Genomic DNA, 17980 nt, shown 5'->3' with positions numbered 1-17980 from the left:
GCATCTGGAGCCTGTGCTCTGCAACAAGAGAGGCCGCGATAGTGAGAGGCCCGCGCAGCGCGATGAAGAGTAGCCCCCACTTGCCGCACCTAGAGAAAGCCCTCGCGTAGAAACAAAGACCCAACACAGCCATAAATAAATAAATAAAAATTTAAAAAAAAAAGACACATACCTTAACAAAAAAGAAAAATAATGCTGTGGAGTAATGACGTCAGCAAAATGGTGGCATAGGAAGTTTTGTTACGGAACCAAACTTGGGTCTGCTTGCCAGCACTCAATAAAGCCGATCCACTGACATCGGGTTGTGGTGAAGGAAAGTACAGCATTTATCGCAGGGTGTTAAGCAAAGAGTTCACAACAGCTATTGTTCAAAAAGCCTGAACTCCCCAATGGGTTTCAGGAAAGCATTTTTTAAGGCCAGATGAGGGAGGGGGGTCACAGGGTGTGTGATCAGCTCATGCACAGTTCTCTGATTGGTTGATGGTGAGGTAGCAGGGTGGTGTCACAGGGGTTAACCTCATCAATCCTCAGGCTCCAATAGACCTGGGCGCTATGTGGTCATGCTCATCAAGTAGTCAACTTCTTCCATTTCGTGGGGGTTTTAGCATCTGTAAAACAACTCAGGAAAGGTGCATCAGATACTGTTATCTAGGTAGTTCAGAGAGGAGCTAAGCAGAGGACAGGGGGGAGGGTCCTGTCCCAGGAAGGCCCCATAGGGTCCTGCTCGTTTAATTTTACCCAGGCACCTGCCAGATCCAGAGGCCCCAGACAGTTCCCATGACATCAGACCCCCAGCAGGCTCACATGAATCAAGAAACCTGCCCACCCTGGCATCTGCCTACTCCAGCAGCCCCAAGCACCTCACATGGCTCTATTCACCCTCAGCAGGAGAGCTCCCTGCAGGCTGCAGGAACACAGGCCCCCACTACCCCTCCATCAAGCCCAGGTAGCCCAGTGTAGAGAGAGACTCCTTCCCCATGGGAGAAGGAGAGTAAAGTGAGTGCCCAATTTCACTGCAGACCCCGGAACAGGCCACCCCAGCACCAGACCAACTCCCACAGCCTAAGCGGCTCCCTGTGGGCTCCTGCTAACCTAAGCCCCTCCTCGCCCTGGCCCTTATAGGCTCCAATGGCCTCAGGAGGCTCCAGCAACCCCAAATGATGTCCTTGGCACAGGCTTCTGGTGGGCTCCTGTGACTCCAGGCCCTGGCTCACCCTGGTGCCTGCCTACTCCAGTGGCCCCAGGTGACTACCACAGCAGGGCTCCCTGCAGGCTCCCAGGAACTCAGTCTCCCATCTTACTCCCGTACTTGTTGGCTCCAGTGGCCACAAGCAGCTCCTATGACACCAGGCCCCTGGCAGTCTCACCCTGGTTCCTGCCTACTCCAGTGGCCCCAAGCACCTCCCATGGCCCCAGGCCGTTTCCACAGAAAGCTCCCTCCAGGCTCGCAGGAATCCAGGCCCCTGTCTCAACCCAGCACCTACCTTCTCCACCGGCTCCAGGCAGCTTACTTGGTAGGGTTCCCTGGAGGCTCCTGGGAACACAGGCCCCTGTCTCACCCTGGCACCTAACAGCTCCCATGGCCCCAGGCAGTTCCTGTGGCCCCAACCTCCCAATAGGCTCCCACAAATTCAGTTCCCCAGTTCACCCTGGAGCTTGACAGCTCTAGAGGCCCCAGGCAGCTCCCAGGGCTCAAAGCAGCTTCACTGGCTCCAGGCTCTCAGAGGGCCCCTGCAAGCTCAGGCTCCCAACACATCTGGGTGCCAGTCAGCTCCGACAGTCCTGGCGGCCCAGCACAGTTGGCCACCACAGCTCCAAGCAGCTTCCTCAGCTCTAGGCTCCTAGAAAGCTCCCATGAACCCAGGCCTCTGATCCACTCCCGTGCCTGCTGTCTCCCCTGGCCCCAGGCAGCTCCAGTGGCCCCAGGCTTCTGGCCTATTCCAGTGCAGGCTGCCAAATGGGGCATCAGGTTCCAAGTGGGCTCCCATGAATCAACATTCTTGACTCACTCCAACATCAGCCAACTCTCCTCACCCCCAGGGGCTCCTGGCAGGCTCCAGTAAACCCAGGCTCCTGGTATGCCCCAGCACCAGCCAGCCCTTGCAGCCCTGGGTGAATCCTGTATTCTTAGGATCCCAATCAAAGTCCATGAACCTAGGCTTCAGGAGAGACCCTCTGAACCCAGGGTCCCGGGGGGGCCCAGCACTAGGTTGAGTACTACTTTCCTGAGCTTTCAACACACCCGAACACCAAGCTGCCCAAGGACTCCAACAGTAAGCATGGATGCCGCCAGACTGCCCACCCAGAATTGCTGAACGAGCTGACTGGTGAAGGGCTTTCCTGCTAAAGCCTATCTGTAAAGACTGGAAGATGCGTCCATGTCCTCAGATGCACAGACACCAAGGAAAGGCCACAATGATTATAAATGATCAACCAAACATGACATCATAAAAGGAAACTAATAAAATTTCAATGACTGGCTCCAAAGAAATGGAGATCTATGAACTGTCTGACAAAGAATTCAGAAAAATCCTCTTAAAGAAATTCAGTGAACTACAAAAACAGAGATAAACAGGTAAATAAAATTAGGGAAAAAATGCATAAACAAAATGAGGACTTCAATAAAGAAATAGAAATTATTAAAAATAACCAAGCAGAAATGCTAGAGCTGAAGACTAAAATGACTGAACTAAAGAATTCGATGGAAAGTTTAAACATCAGACTCAGCCAAGAAGAAAAAAAAATTGGTAAACTAGAAGACAGGTCATTTGAAATCATATAGTCAAAGTAGAAAAAAGAAAAAAAAAAAAAGAATTTTAAAAAAGTGAAAGAAGACTACTTGAATTATGAGATACCATTAAAAGAAACAATCAATGCATTATTGGAGCCCCAGAAGGAGAAGAGAGAGAGCAAGGAGCAGAAAACTTACTTAAAGAAAGAATGGCTGATGGTGCCAATAAAATATTAAAGAACAGCCAAGTGGTATTAAGGACCCAGTTAAGGGCAGCATGAATTTTCATTAAGCCATGTTAGCATGGCCTTTACTTCAACATTCTTGGAATTCTTGATTGAGAACAGAGTAAATGGTGGCTGCCCAGGTTTGGGGGTCAGCAAAGAAGTGTGGGATAAACTCAAGAGGGTCAAAAATTATAGGGATTAGTAAAGCACTGTTGAAATGATTCCCCATGGGGTCCAACTGAGGAGAGTGGTGAAATAAAGCCAATCAGGATGATTAAAGTGATTGTAGACCATGATGAGAACAACAGGAAATAAGCAAATTGAATGTATTCAGTAGATGAGAAGGAGTGGGTATGGGGAAAAGGTCATAGTGAGTTCTGGTTCCTAAATAGAAAATTCTTCTTCCTGTGTTTTCTATAAAATATGAATTCTGAAATTTCCCAATACCCTATTTTACTTTATGAGAAAGAATGGCTTTAGGTAATGTAAAAATGAATGTGGCTCCAGCCACATCAACTTTCTTTCACATTTTCAAATATGCTATACTCCCTGTCACCACAGGACCTTTGCATACACTACCCCCTCTGCCTCAGTCAGTGCCACCCTCCCTCACCTAGTTAACTCCTATTCATCTTTCAATTCTTGGTTTAATATGACTTCCTCCAGGAAGACTTCCTTGACCTCTCAGGCAAGGATATGTTTTCATGGTGCTATGTAGCTCTTTTTCCAAGACTTACTACACTTGTAGTTCTAAACGTATTTGTCTGACTATTTGATTACTATCTGGCAAAAAGTAAACATTCAGTAGACATTTAGTGAGTAAATTAATAAATTAATGTGATCTTTGAAAAAATATGAGCTATAACAAATCAATTTCCCTGAATTGTTTTTAGCAATAAATAAGAGACTTTCTTTTTTTTTTTAACTTATAAAGAAGTTAATTTATTTTTAAATGAACATAATAACACAACAACAAAAAAGTCACCTAGTAAAAGTTCTAGAGTCGCATGGGATCCACATTAATGACTCAGAAGCATGACTTATAATCAGTATGTCAATTAATCCACAAATTAAAAATATACCTCTTATAGAAATGGCTGTTCACACAGTTTTTTTTTTTTTTTTTTAAATTTATTTATTTATTTATTTATTTATGTCTGTGTTGGGTCTTCGTTTCTGCACGAGGGCTTTCTCTAGTTGCGGCAAGTGGGGGCCACTCTTCATCGCGGTGCGCGGGCCTCTCACTATCGCGGCCTCTCTTGTTGCGGAGCACAGGCTCCAGACGCGCAGGCTCAGCAATTGTGGCTCACGGGCCTAGTTGCTCCGCGGCATGTGGGATCTTCCCAGACCAGGGCTCGAACCCGTGTTCCCTGCATTGGCAGGCAGATTCTCAACCACTGTGCCACCAGGGAAGCCCCTGTTCACACAGTTTTGATACAGTTTCACTATACTTTTAATTTACTTAACATAGCTTTCTTCAAAGATACCGCAAAAGTAAACTCAAGCTGAGTTTAACAAGGTGTGACTATTATAAAGAAAGGCCTTTAATTTCTCTCTGGCTTATTTTCTTTATCAGGATGAAACCACATGTAAGGTAAAGTCTATATAGGAATCTACATTGTTTGGAAATTTGTGCTAGCTAAATTAGGAAGATAGTCTTAAAAATAAAGGAGTGGTCTAAATTGGTGACATTCATTTTAACTGACTGCTATAGGATTTACTCATTGCCCCATCTACGATTATTTAACTACATATTCCAAATGTTGAAGATCAAAATGAGGTAGAATAGTAAATATTATCTGGTCCTCTTTTAAACAAGAGATAAAACTAATTTTTAAAATGTTTGCAGCTAGCAGATTGGAAAGTCTAAGGGACACTGCAAATAATAGCACAGTGTATAAACTATGTGGCTAGGTGAGCAAATTATTCCCTGTTAATAAGCAAGGTATTTATACACAGCATTAATAACTTAGTCATAACACGTATAACTGATACACCAAAATCAATTTACCAAATACTATTTAAAATCAGAATATGTTAAGGTATTTTCCAAAAGTCTTAATTTGCCCCAGAAAAGGATTATTCCCTCCAACAAAATCTGTGCAAAATAGAGAATTAAATTAGGTTTCTCCAAAGTGCCTATATAAAATCAAACCAAATGTCTTCACACAGGCACTTATAGAGGAGTATATATGATGCAAAAGTTAATCAAAATAGTTTCAGTAAATTACAATATATAACAAATGATTTAATTGACATTGTTCTTCATTTGCTAGAGTTAAGTAGATGATCTACTGTTAACTATTTGAATTTTGCTATTTAAGATGTATCCTGAAGTGTGTTTGTTTTAACATCCAAAAAGACTGTACTACAAAATACAAAATTTTGCTTTAGATTTTGGACCTATCAAATACTATTATGATTCCTTTATTTCCAATTAATATCCAAGTCCAAAGAGCTCAAGTAAGAAGTAAAGAAAGCTCATTAATTATAGAAAATATTTTTTTTTAATTTTTATTTTGTTTTCGGCTGCGCTGGGTCTTCGTTGCTGCACGCAGGCTTTCTCTAGTTGCGGCGAGCAGGGGCTACTCTTCGTTGCGGAACACAGGCTACTCATTGCAGTGGCTTCTCTCGTTGCAGAGCACAGCCTCTAGGTGCACGGGCTTCAGTAGTTGCAGCACGCAGGCTCAGTAGTTGCAACACGCGGGCCCTAGAGTGCACGGGCTTCAGTAGTTGCAGTGCATGGGCTCAGTAGTTGCGGTGCGCAGGTTCTAGAGCACGTGGGCTTCAGTAGTTGTAGCTCGTGGGCTCTAGAGCACAGGCTCAGTAGTTGTGGCGCACTGGCTTAGTTGCTCCACAGCATGGGGGATCTTCCCGAACCAGGGATCGAACCCGTGTCCCCAGCATTGGCAGGCAGATTCTTAACCACTGCGCCGCCAGGGAAGTCCAGCTGGTCTCCGAGGTTCTCCAGGCAGTTGTGGAGGATAAACAATTTTATTCTTCTTCTCCCATTTTCAAGATATTTCAAGAGAAGCACTTGTGTGGATATGTGATTGGGGTAAAATGCTGTGAGATGAAAAAAGCCCCAAGGCCAGCTTCCCCCTCAGATTCTGCATCCATAATGCACCTGCAATATCAACACAAGCTGTCAATTCAGACTCCCATCTCACTCCCTCCTTCGAGACTTTCTTATATAACAGAGAATTATACCATTTAAATTATCTCCCTAGAACTCCTTTTTGAGAAATGCCTTCAGAGCTTATGATGCAAGTTTTTTTTTTTTTAATTTAGTTATTCTTTGAGGGTAGAATTGAATTTGGGCAATGGCAAAAGTTATCATTTACCTATTGTGCCTTATGGAAGCCCAAAGTATTAGAAAGGTGGCTAAACAAGCAGGGTAACACCATTTGGGTCCCAAACTAAGCCACATTCTTAAAATGAGACTGATATTCTTGTGTGGCTTATAACCTGCTTCTAAAGACAATTAGCAAAGGAGTTATACACATGATTAAACATTCCCATGATGCCATCCAAGTTCCTGGTGCACTGTCTCTTAAAAGTTATATTTCTTTAATGTTACTTATAATATACTTATCTGCTTCACTTGGGACCTGGGAGCTAAATGAATGGTGAACATTAGAATGTATGGCAGATCTCTTTATTTTGTTGATATATTTGGAAAACTATAATTCCTCCTATATTACCATCACCAATTACCCTTGTTCCTGACCCTGTATTCTTCAAGCTACTCTAGATTAGGGGCAATGATAGAATCACAATAATAGTGACAAAGCACGGCTCTGCCTCTGCCAATTCTGTAGAAATGACAACCCCCTACCCCATTAAGACATCTTTCAAATATTTCTCAGAATACACAGGGAGTATTTCCTATGTACCCTGTAGCTACCCTATGGTATTCACGATTCTCCTTCCCCCTAAACTCCTTGCCTGTTCTAACTGTCCTTGACCAGGTATCCTGTTGTCACTAATGCCAAAAAGTCACAGCTATGCCTCTGTTGCTCAGCAAAGGACCACTGACGCTGATGCCTGACAGTGGCACTGCTTCCAGTTCTGGTGTCTACGCATATCTACATCAAGTCTGCCACTGTCCACTTTGGAGGGTGCTGATATCTACAACAGGGGCACTGGTTCCTGCTGCTGCTGAAACCACTGGCATGGTCTTCTGTCTCTGTAGGAGCCCCTGGCACCATGACTGCTGACACAGAGCATTCTCATCTACCTAAGAGATTGGAATGAAAACAGCCCTTTTAGCTTTTACTCAATGTCATTGCAGCCTCTCAGGCTAAGTCTCAGGCAGGAGCCCAAATGGCTGGGCCAGAGGACAACCTGCATTTACAGTGCATCTACTGAGTTCAGAAAGCCGACTCGTCTCGAACCACGGGCCACCGTGCTTTTAACCAAGCAAGTGTGCATCTCACTTCTTTTCAGTTAAAGTGCATTTTAACTTTTGGACATGATGGGTATGTTTACAGCATAGATTGTGGTGACAGGTCCACCAGTGTATACTCATCCCCAAACTCATCAAGTTGTATAGATTAAATATGTACAGCTTTTTGTATGTCAATCATATGTCAATAAAGTGGTTTAAAAAATAAAATAAATTAAAATTTATAACATCCATTCTATCCCACAGTTCCTTTCAAATAAGCCCCCTGGTGGGCACATTCTATCAGGCCTGATGACCTGCTCAGATGTACATGAATTCTCAGGAAAAAAAAAAAATGTTTCTGCTACACATCTAGAGTCACATAGTGGCATCAGAATGTTATTTCAGACACGTGGAAGGAGAAGGGAAGGCATCTGATTAGTGAAATGTTATAAACTATATACCCTGTCAACATAACACTTCACTTTAAAGATAAGGGAGTTAATATATACAGCTTACCTAAGTGCTATTAGGCTCTGGGGCCAAGGAAATAATTGGTAGATTATTTACACGTGGTAAAATCAAGGCAACAAAACAAATGAAATTGCATGTATATAAATCCACTAAAACTCTCCTTCACTTGTTCTCAGCTTTTATCTATTTAATAATACTCATTCATTGTAAAAGAATGTAAGTAATGTACATTAAGTGTGTTATATTTAATAACCCTTGTTATGGCTGGGCTTACATAAAATCTACAGATACTACTACTACTACTAATAGCTAATATTTATCTAGCCAGCACATACTACTTGTTAAGCACTATGATGTATGTGTAGATTATTTTGCTCCATTATTATAAACCTTTGAGATAGGTTCTATGATCACTCCCATGTTACGTATGAGGAAACTAAGACTTAGAAAAAAACTAGTAAACTTCACAAGGACACAAAGCTGATAAAGAAACCAGGAATCAAACCCAGACAGTCAGACCACAGAGCCTATGCTTGTAACAATTTCCTCTCAAAGTCGATGGGTACTACTGAGGCCTGAGGTACAAGAGCAAAAGGTGATGAGCTCTTACCCTGATGGCCTAGAATGGATGATTTCCAGACTTTCATTGGACTGCCATGGTGGACAATTTTGTTACAGATTGATGCTCACACTGAAGACAACTAGAAGACATATTTAAAAATTTCTTGGTGGCATTTCAGAGGTGCCAAGACAACTGGAACTTGAGGGAGCAAGACCTCAGAAAAGTTAAGCACAGAGAGTTGAACCAACAAGCAGCTTTTCCCTTCAGGGTATTTGCTTATTCTAGGTGTAGACGACAGACTGACAAGGCAGAGGGCTGTAGTTAACAGGCAGAGATGTCAACAAAGCTTTTGGAAAAAAATGGATTTGGGGCCGTCAAGGTAACCAGGACTTTAAGGACCAACATCCCAGATAGAAGAGAGACAAAGAAAAGTGAGCCTGACATTCTGCTCTTTTCCATCTTGAGGATTTGCTGAATTCATCACCTGTGCAGGGCAGCAGGCTAGGTAAGAAGTAGAAACTGCTGAAAAGTGGAGCCAAGTTTTCAAGTAACTTCTTAGCTCTGCATTCCCACAAAGGGGGAGAGCTCCTAATAAACAGAGCTGTTCTCAGTTGAGATCCACAAGGAGCTGCACTCCTGGCCTCTAGGGGCAAAATAGAGATAGACTGAGACTCAAAAAAATATCCTGCAACCAAGCTCAGTCCCTGATTGGATGAAGGTGATCTGTCCTTAAATAGCCTGAGCACTAGAGGTTAGGGTGAACCTGCTCTAGAGGAAGATAACATCCAGAGTCTCTACAATTTTTCATATACAATGCCCAAGCTCTTTTCCATTCAGTGTCCAGCAATTTCTCAAACATAAAGCCTAGCATTCAATCTGGTAGCAGAGAAATCATCCCTTATCAAAAGACATAAATTCAGGAAAGGTTGAAGAAGAATGGAAAGATTCCTATCTTGGTAAATGTAAATTAATATTGACTATACAAAAAGTTAATAATGAAGTCTTGCATGGTCAAAAATATATGTATGTAAAGTTAAGAAGCGTCACAACACCACCAAAGACTGAAAGGGATCAATGAGCTTAAGCTAGTATCAGGTCATGACATTATCAAGGAAGGGGTAAAAGTACTAATTTCTATTAACTGTATGAAGTTAACAATTTGTATTGCAATCTCTAGGTAGTGGTTCTCAAATTTTTGGTCTCAGGGCTCCTTTACACTCCTAAAATTTATTAAAAACCCCAATGAGCTTTTGTTTTGTGAGTTATATTTGTTGACACTTACCATATTAAAAATTAAAACTGATGTTCAGGTCTTTCATATTCTTGCACTCTTTTGTCTACTTATTTTATTGTTTATTGAGTAAATTATCTCCCATTATGAAAGTAGTTCTCTGTATTTTTTTTAGTTCCTCCAGATTTGTATTCTATTTATTCTGAAGCAATGAGTATAAATTGGGACAACTCTTGGAAAACTGATTGGCAGTATGTACTATACTTGAGCATAATGTATACCTTATGATCCATCAATACCACTCTTAGGTATTTACCCAACAAAAATGCATATATGTGCAATCAAACACTTGTAGAAATATGTTTATAGTTGCTCATTTAAATAGTCCAAAATTAGAAACAACCCAAATATCTAGCAACAATAGAATGGATAAATAATTTGTGGTGTATTCATACGATGGAAAAGTATTCAGCAATGAAAAGTCATAAACTCCTGTTACACAAAAAAATAATGTGTATGAATCTCACAAACATAATGTTGCATTAAAGAAGCTGGACACAAAAAGAATATGTATTCTATGGTTCTATTTATGTAAAGTTCAAAAGCTTGCAAATGCAATCTAAACTGATGGAAGTGCAAATAATGGTTAAATTTGGAGGTGGATAATCACTGGGAGAGGGTATGAGGGAGGCTCTGGGGCTCTGGTGATGTTTTATGACTTAAATTTGGTGATGATTACCTAGGTGTGTTTACACTGTGAAAGTTTCTTAAGCTGTACACATATAATTTGTGTACTTTTTTGTATGTTTGTTATGCTTTGATACAAAATTTTAGGGGAAAAAAATAAAAATCTTTATCTCCAGCCCAGACTCCTCTCCTCAGCTCTAGACATCTCCACTAGGATGTTTCTTGGGTAATTCTTAACACATTCAAACCTGTACCCATCGTTTTCCCTTCCTTCTTTCAAATCTGTTCCTCCTACGATATTGCTAACCCAAGTGAATGGCACCCCTACCAGCCCATTTACCTAAGACAGAAACGTGGGACTCAGCTGACTCTCCTCTCTCATAATACCCTATGCAGTGTCATTCAATTTCTCAACAAAGTCTTTTCACGTCTTACCTCCTGAATCTATCTGGAGTCTGCTCCTCTTTTCCATTCCCATTTAGTTCCTTGCCCTACATTCAAGTCTCAGCATTTCTCATTTAGACTTTCGAAAGCCTCCTAAACTGATCTCTGAGCCCCAAGCATGTGGTCTCACTAATTCACTCTCCACTCTTAGCATGAGTGACCTTTCTAGGACACAAATCTGATCATGACATTTTCTTACTTAAAATCCTTCAACAACTCTCCATTGCTTTCAGCACAGTGACAAAGCACCTTACCATTGCCTAAAAAGCACAACCTATCCCCAGCCTAATGCTCCAACCTCATCTTGCGTGACTGTTCATGACCCCCTCCCACCAACCCCAGAACTCTCAAGCCACTTTCTCATAAGAACCTTGTCCTTTAGCTGTAGTGAACTACAATGTGTTTCCAAAATTCACTCTTCTTTCTTCTTTTGTCTTCTGTGCCTTTCAACTTATTCTTTAGTTGGACTGAAACACCACCCCTCTCCAAAATCTCAACATCATTCTCCCTTCTTCCAACTTTCAGCTAACTCTTAGTTTATCAAAAACTCTGCTCTTCCTAAAAGCCTTTCTTTCTCCCTAGTCTGGATTAGGTGCCCATCTACTGGACTCCATAGTCCCTGTAGCATTTACCGTACTGTTATCATTACCATATGTTCACATGCCTGTCTCTTTCACCAGACTGAGCTTATGGAGATCATACACAAATTTTGTCTTGAAGATCACTTGACTTCCAGCATCTAGGTCAGTGCCTGGCACATAAAAGTTTCTCAATAAATGTTTGTTGTGTCTCTGCTACTCCCAGGCATCTATCATGTGTCCCTCTTTCCCAAGTGCCATGTTTTTTACTTTTAACTTTTTGGCGTGCCAAGGTGGGAGACATTGTGCTATGCCTTGTATAAACATTGTTGTATTTAATCTTCTCAATTACTCTATGATGTAAGTTCTACCATTGGGTCCATTTTATAGATTAGTGAGCTGATGCTCAGAAAAGTTATGAAGCATTCTTGACCCACCCCCAGAAAAAAACTCCACTTGAATCTGATTAAGATTCTAGCTATAACTCTCAACTTACAGAAAATAGAGAGAGCAGAGGGACATGTTAAAGTACACCATGAGGATGAAATCAGCAAAACCCAGAATCTGGGAAACTCCGAAGAATAAACAAATCAGCTCCTTCAATAGATAAGTTTCAAGAACAAAAAGGGAAGTGGAAGGAGAACCCATAGATTAAAGAGACTTAGAAAACATACAAACGATCATAATATATAGATCTTATTATCAGAATTCAAAGAAACAAATATGATATTTGTCATACAATTTGACATTTGAATGCTTAGTGGATATTTGATGACATTAAGGAATTAATGTTAATTATTCAGGTGTACTAATTGTGGTTCTATTTATTAAAAACTTCTTATGTTTTAGAAAATCATACTAAATATTTGCAGATGAAATGACATGATGTCTGAGTTTCGATTCAAAATAGGGAAGGGAGACAGTGGTTGAGGGTATTAATGATACAAGATTAGCCATGAATTGATAATTGTTGAAGCTGAGTAATGGGTACACGGGAGATCATAATACTATTATCTCTGCTTTTGTATGTGTTTGAAATCCTCCATAATAAAAATTTTAAAACAACAACATCTAAAGAAAATTTGATGGAGAACCTAGCTCTTCACTAATACAGTTGGTTATCTGTGTTTATAGACATTTAATGCCTTTTGGATATTTTTCTTCCATCTAGATTGAAGCCAATAGACTTCAAGTGCTAATGAGTTACTTTTAGCTCTGCAGGTCCAATAACTTGTCAATGAATTTGTAAGCACCCCCTAAAAGCTAACAGATAATAGACTTCACCAAGCCGTATTTTAACTCAACCTTTACACCAGGTGCCCACATGCTTCACTAACCTCCGGCCCAAGCATACCTCTTAAATCTTTTGATCACACAATGCCTTGCCTAACATGTTGATTCTTTTTTTAGGTTAAAGAAGTACGAATGAAGTATAAGTAATTAACGGATGACTAGATCTTTTTCCCAGCTTCCCCTTCAGTAATCCCGCAAGCAAGCTACATGAACAAGATAGCATCCAAAGAAAAAGCACAAAGAGTCAGCAAGTCTGCACACAGTGAAAGATGACAAAGACTCTGACCCCCTCCCCAGATGATTGACTGAGACTAGCTTCCTCTTTTCCCCTTTAAAATCTTTTATGGCCGAGCAGAATCTTTGGAGCTGGTTCTGGGACAAAAGTCTGCCTTCTCCCCAGGTTGCCGGCCTCCTGAATAAAGCAACCTTTCCTCTTCCAACCAACACTTGTCTTTCAGGTGGTGAGCAGCCAAAACTTGAGTTCAGCAACAGATTCAGAATTTCATCCCAACTCATCTCAAGTCTCCGGTCTTTAGCAGAGAGGTTTTGATCTTACAAGTATTGGTGTAAGTTATTTTAGTGAGTGAGTTGTGCAGTTGTTTAGTAGCAGGTGGACAAAATCTTTAGATAGGGATTTCTGCTGATATACTTTTATGGAATCAATGAAGAGTCAGCTCTTACTGTGGGAAGATGATAATTAAGACACTATCCCAACTTCTCTGGCAGCTTATAATATAGCAATGAAAACAAGAAACATGCACAAATCGTGCGAAAACAAAGCCACTAGTATGGAGAATGTACAAGATCAGAGGGAGGAGAGACTCTAGGCAGGGAGATCACCTGAAGGAATGCTACAATAATCCAGGTAAAACATAATGAGGAGCTGATGGCTAGACAGTGATAGTGAGTAATGGAGAGGAGGGAATAAGTTCAGGGCAGGGATGTGCTCTCCCTAGATGTCATCTTCCTCAAGCCTCGGCAATATTGGCTTTCCTCAACACTCTGACTCACATACTTTAGTCTCCTTACTTCCTGTTTCAACGCAGGGTCCTGGAGTGTGTATAGCCAACAGTGCTCATTTTACTTTGCTAAAACGTGTCAAGGCGCAGAAACACTCCAGACCCTAAGGTATGACACTTCTCAGGGCACATTGAAGGCACTTTGCACCCTTTTGGGTGTAAAAGGCATCCCCTCGAGGAGCTGTGGCTACAGTCAGAGGAGGGGGCCTGTAACAATTGGGGGTCTTTGAGATCCCTAAGAGAATACCAACATTAGATAGCCATTGAAATAATACCTGCCACTGACCCCTTCCCCCAATCCCATGCAATTCACTGGCTGCTAAAGTAAGATGAAGTGATGCTGAGCAATGTAGTCTCACACTGACATTTGGTCTATTTCTAGAGCATTCCAAGTTCCTCACCACTTCAAGCCCTTTCAACATAAACACTGGACCTGGAAAGCTTTTCTGCAGGCTCTTCATCTGTCTCACTTCTCATTTTTCAGGTCTCAGATTAGACGTCACAACCTCCACAGAGGCCTCCCGTCATAACTCTAAATCAGGTGGCCCTAATCACTCTCTATCAAAACACCCTTTTAAAATATACTTTTTAGCAGCAATCCCCTTCTGAAATTAGTCTATTCCTCTATTCTATTTCTTGTCCTTTTTGTCTCTCTCCCCTGTCAAAACGTCACCTTCCTAAAGGCAAAGAAACCATGCCAAACTTGTTTTCTGTTTTATCTGCATTGCCTTGTAGTGTTCAATAAATATTTGTTGAACAATTGAGTCAATATTTCGGTTTTCTGATTAACCTTTGTAACTTACTGGGAGCCATCACCAGTTCTGCCTTTGACTAGCTTCTTAACAATGGCTCAATCAATAAGGTATTAAATGTTTGCTTCTAATCATGATGAGATCTGTGAGGTCTTCGCATTAAAAGTCTTGCTCTTCAAAGTGTCTACTGAATTCACAGTCCTATAGTCTTCTGAATACTTATGAAATAAACCTTTGGTTGAGCTATTTGCCATATATCAGTGGTTGTTCTCAGCCAATGGTATCCAAAGTTGCTTTGGCTACCATCACAACTTAGGAATATTAAAGAATATATAGCATATAAAGACATTCGAGAGTTTATATTCTAAACTCTCCATGGGCCCAGCACATAGCTCAGCAGCAAAGTAAATACATTTCAGAGGCATTCGAAGTCCGTAGTTCAGCTCATGTTTTCCCTTTGCTCAGCCTAGGCTGCAACTTTGCCATCTTGCTTCTACAACACCTCAGAGAAGGTTTTATACTTAATTACTATTTGCATTTTGATTAAGGAACCATAGTTAAGAAGTAAAAAAGCAGAGAGAAGTCGTAAGTAATAACTGGTCACACAATCCCAAAGCAGCTAGGAAAGTTCCTCTAGTGTGTTTCAGGCTTTGGTAGTTACCAAATCAGAATCCCTCTCCCTCCTCTGTCTCCACTGAAATAGAGCAAAAGGGCAGAAGTATTAAACCCTGCTATTTTTTTTTTTAATTTGGTTATGGTCAGAAAACATACTTGATTGATTGATTGATTGATTTGGCTGCATTGGGTCTTCGTTGTTGCACGCGGGCTTTCTCTAGTTGCGGCGAGCGGGGGCTACTCTTCGCTGCGGTGCCTGGGCTTCTCATTGCGGTGGCTTCTCTTGTTGCAGAGCACGGGATCTAGGCACGCGGGCTTCAGTAGTTGTGGCACACGGCTCGGTAGTTGTGGCTCGCAGGCTCTAGAGCTCAGGCTCAGTAGTTGTGGCACACGGGCTTAGTTGCTCCACGGCATGTGGGATCTTCCTGGACCAGGAAGTGAACCCGTGTCCCCTGCACTGGCAGGCAGATTCTTAGCCACTGCACCACCAGGGAAGTCCCTAAACCCTGCTGTCTTAAGACTGAACCCCACAGTACATGATTTTTCTGATAGCCCCATTTACTTCTTAAGAGGCCACTCCTTGTTTTGAAAATTCTTTCCTCGCAGAGTACCCTTAGAAATTCCTGGCGCCAGGGACAGAGAGCCAGTCTATTGGTCAACAGCTCAACAATCCAGCGTTAGTGTTTTGAGTTTGGGTCTAAGACCAAATAAAGCTGCCCTCCCATTGCCACATCCTCAGGGCCCAGAAGGCTTATACAGAGAGAATAAAGGCAGGCATTCTAGGATCAAACGAGATCACATATTGAAATTTGTTTCAAAAAGTATGAAGTAATTACAAAGTAATTTGTTTCTGTAATGGACACACAGATTCTCCTAGGTAACACTCAAGATAAGCTAGCAGGTATTTGTATTAGATACATTGTAAGTCAAACCAGGGAAGAACTTAGGTAAACATGTGTGTACTTGGGTTTTTGTATTCTATTCTGGTTACAGAATCACAGAAAATCAAAGGCCAGCTCGTTACTACTGGAAGGTGGTCTGTGCACCAGCAACATTGGCATCACTTTGGATCTTGTTTTAAATGCAGAATGACAGGCCCCACCCCACACCTACTACATAAAACTTCCAGGAGTCCTGCCTAACCTAGTGGATAGCTTTAGAGACCATCTTTAGGAGCTTTTTGTTCTTCTCAAATTTTAATGTATGGGAACTACCTGGGTACTTGTAAAAATTCAGTTAATGATTCTCCCGTAGGTCTGGGGTAGGAACTGGCATTTCCTGTAGGAACACTGTTAAATATTCAAGAATGTCTTTTATGTTAGCTAACACTATAGAATAAAAGCACCTTCAAGTTGGTGCCTCTCAGAGAAGTACCTTTTCTTTAGCCCTGGAGTAAGCTTGCTGTTGGGATGTGCTTGAGAGAAAACACCCAAGAAACCTCCCAGTGACCATTCTTGATGACCAAATTTGGACTACCAAGTAGACAGATACGTTGACTGAAAAAAAAAAAAAAAAAAAGGCGCAACCTAAAAGTTGAGAATTATGTTTTATACAGCAGAATTTCTGACGACTTCAGCCTGGAAGACAGCCTCTCAGAGAGCTCTGAGGGACTGCTCCAAAGAGGTAAGTGAGGAGCCAGGATATATAGAAAAAACAGGTAGTCGGAACTTGAAAAGATGACTGTTAGTTAAAGAAAACCAGACATCTCAAGTTAATAAATTTAGCGTGCTTTTCCATGTCTGAGAAGATGCAAGAGTCTGGGCTCATTGAAATCATTCCTTTGATAGGCACCTTAGTGATCTAGGGCCAGTTTCCTGCTTTTCTCCATCCTGACTCCCCTCAGGGTGCACCACTGGGGGTGGCTGCTGGCTTGGTGGCGGGCAGCCTGTTTGTTTCTATCCTGAGTTCCCTCAGGGCTCACCGTGGACAGGTTGCGGGGTGCAGCGTAGAGGCTGTAGATGGCTTGATGGTTGCAACATCCTTTGTTTGCTGATATGGCAGGCAACATTCTTAGTCCACAGATAGGTGTAATTTTGAGCATTTCTAAAATACCCCAAGTAGTGTACAATTTTCTGTCCATTAAGTTTATTTAGTCGTAGTTTTACCAACAGGAATAACAGAGCCCAGAGGGGGGAAAATTCAAAGTGTAATTAGCTGAAGGACCACTGGCTGGAGCTCAAACCCTTAACAATGTCATGATTTTTACTGTATTCTAACTGTGCTTTTTTCATTTTCTTTATCATAAAAATGCTTGGAGGAGTTCCAAAAATATTTAAGAATGCTGGGTAGCAAGGAAAAACATATGCTATATGGATAAAATGCTGACAGCAGGAGCAATTTGAGACCTAACCTTTCAAAATTTAGAATTAAATGTTCTCCTCACCCGAGCTAGCCACACTGTCACACTGGGTAGATCAGAGGTCAGTAGCAGAATGAGCCCTGGCTATAATACAAAGATCCCTGTAGGCAGCAAGAGATGGTCCATGTTGTATTGATGTAAGAAAACTAAGGCTGTCAATTTCCCTAAATGTCTCCATACAAACTAAACAGCGTTCAGCAAGTGACATCAATTCATGTGATAGATTTTTTGCCACCTATCAGAGCAACACAAATACACATCTAAGCAGCCAGCATATGCAGATAGCTAAAGGTTTTACCATTTCCAAGGTGGATTCATTCTTTACTGTGCTGCTATTGTGGTTATATCATAAACTTATATACCATAGCCACAGCTATTTTAGAGGAATGAGATAAACCAATTCCTCTAAAATTAGCTGTCGCAGAGATCCAAGAGAAAAGATCATCCTCTTGAATGTTAGTTCATGACACGTCCTAAAAATGAGAGATGCCTGTGGGCTTTTAAAAACTGTGATTTATGCAAATGGGTATGAGGGGTTTTTTGTTTGTTTGTTTTTTGCAACAGGGTGGGGGTAGGGTGGGGTGACGAAAGTGCTGTAAAATTTTTGGCGGTGCTGGTTGC

This window comes from Balaenoptera musculus, chromosome X, assembly GCF_009873245.2.
Source record: "Balaenoptera musculus isolate JJ_BM4_2016_0621 chromosome X, mBalMus1.pri.v3, whole genome shotgun sequence".
Taxonomy (NCBI): Eukaryota; Metazoa; Chordata; class Mammalia; order Artiodactyla; family Balaenopteridae; genus Balaenoptera; species Balaenoptera musculus.
This window is presented reverse-complemented; position numbering follows the sequence as displayed.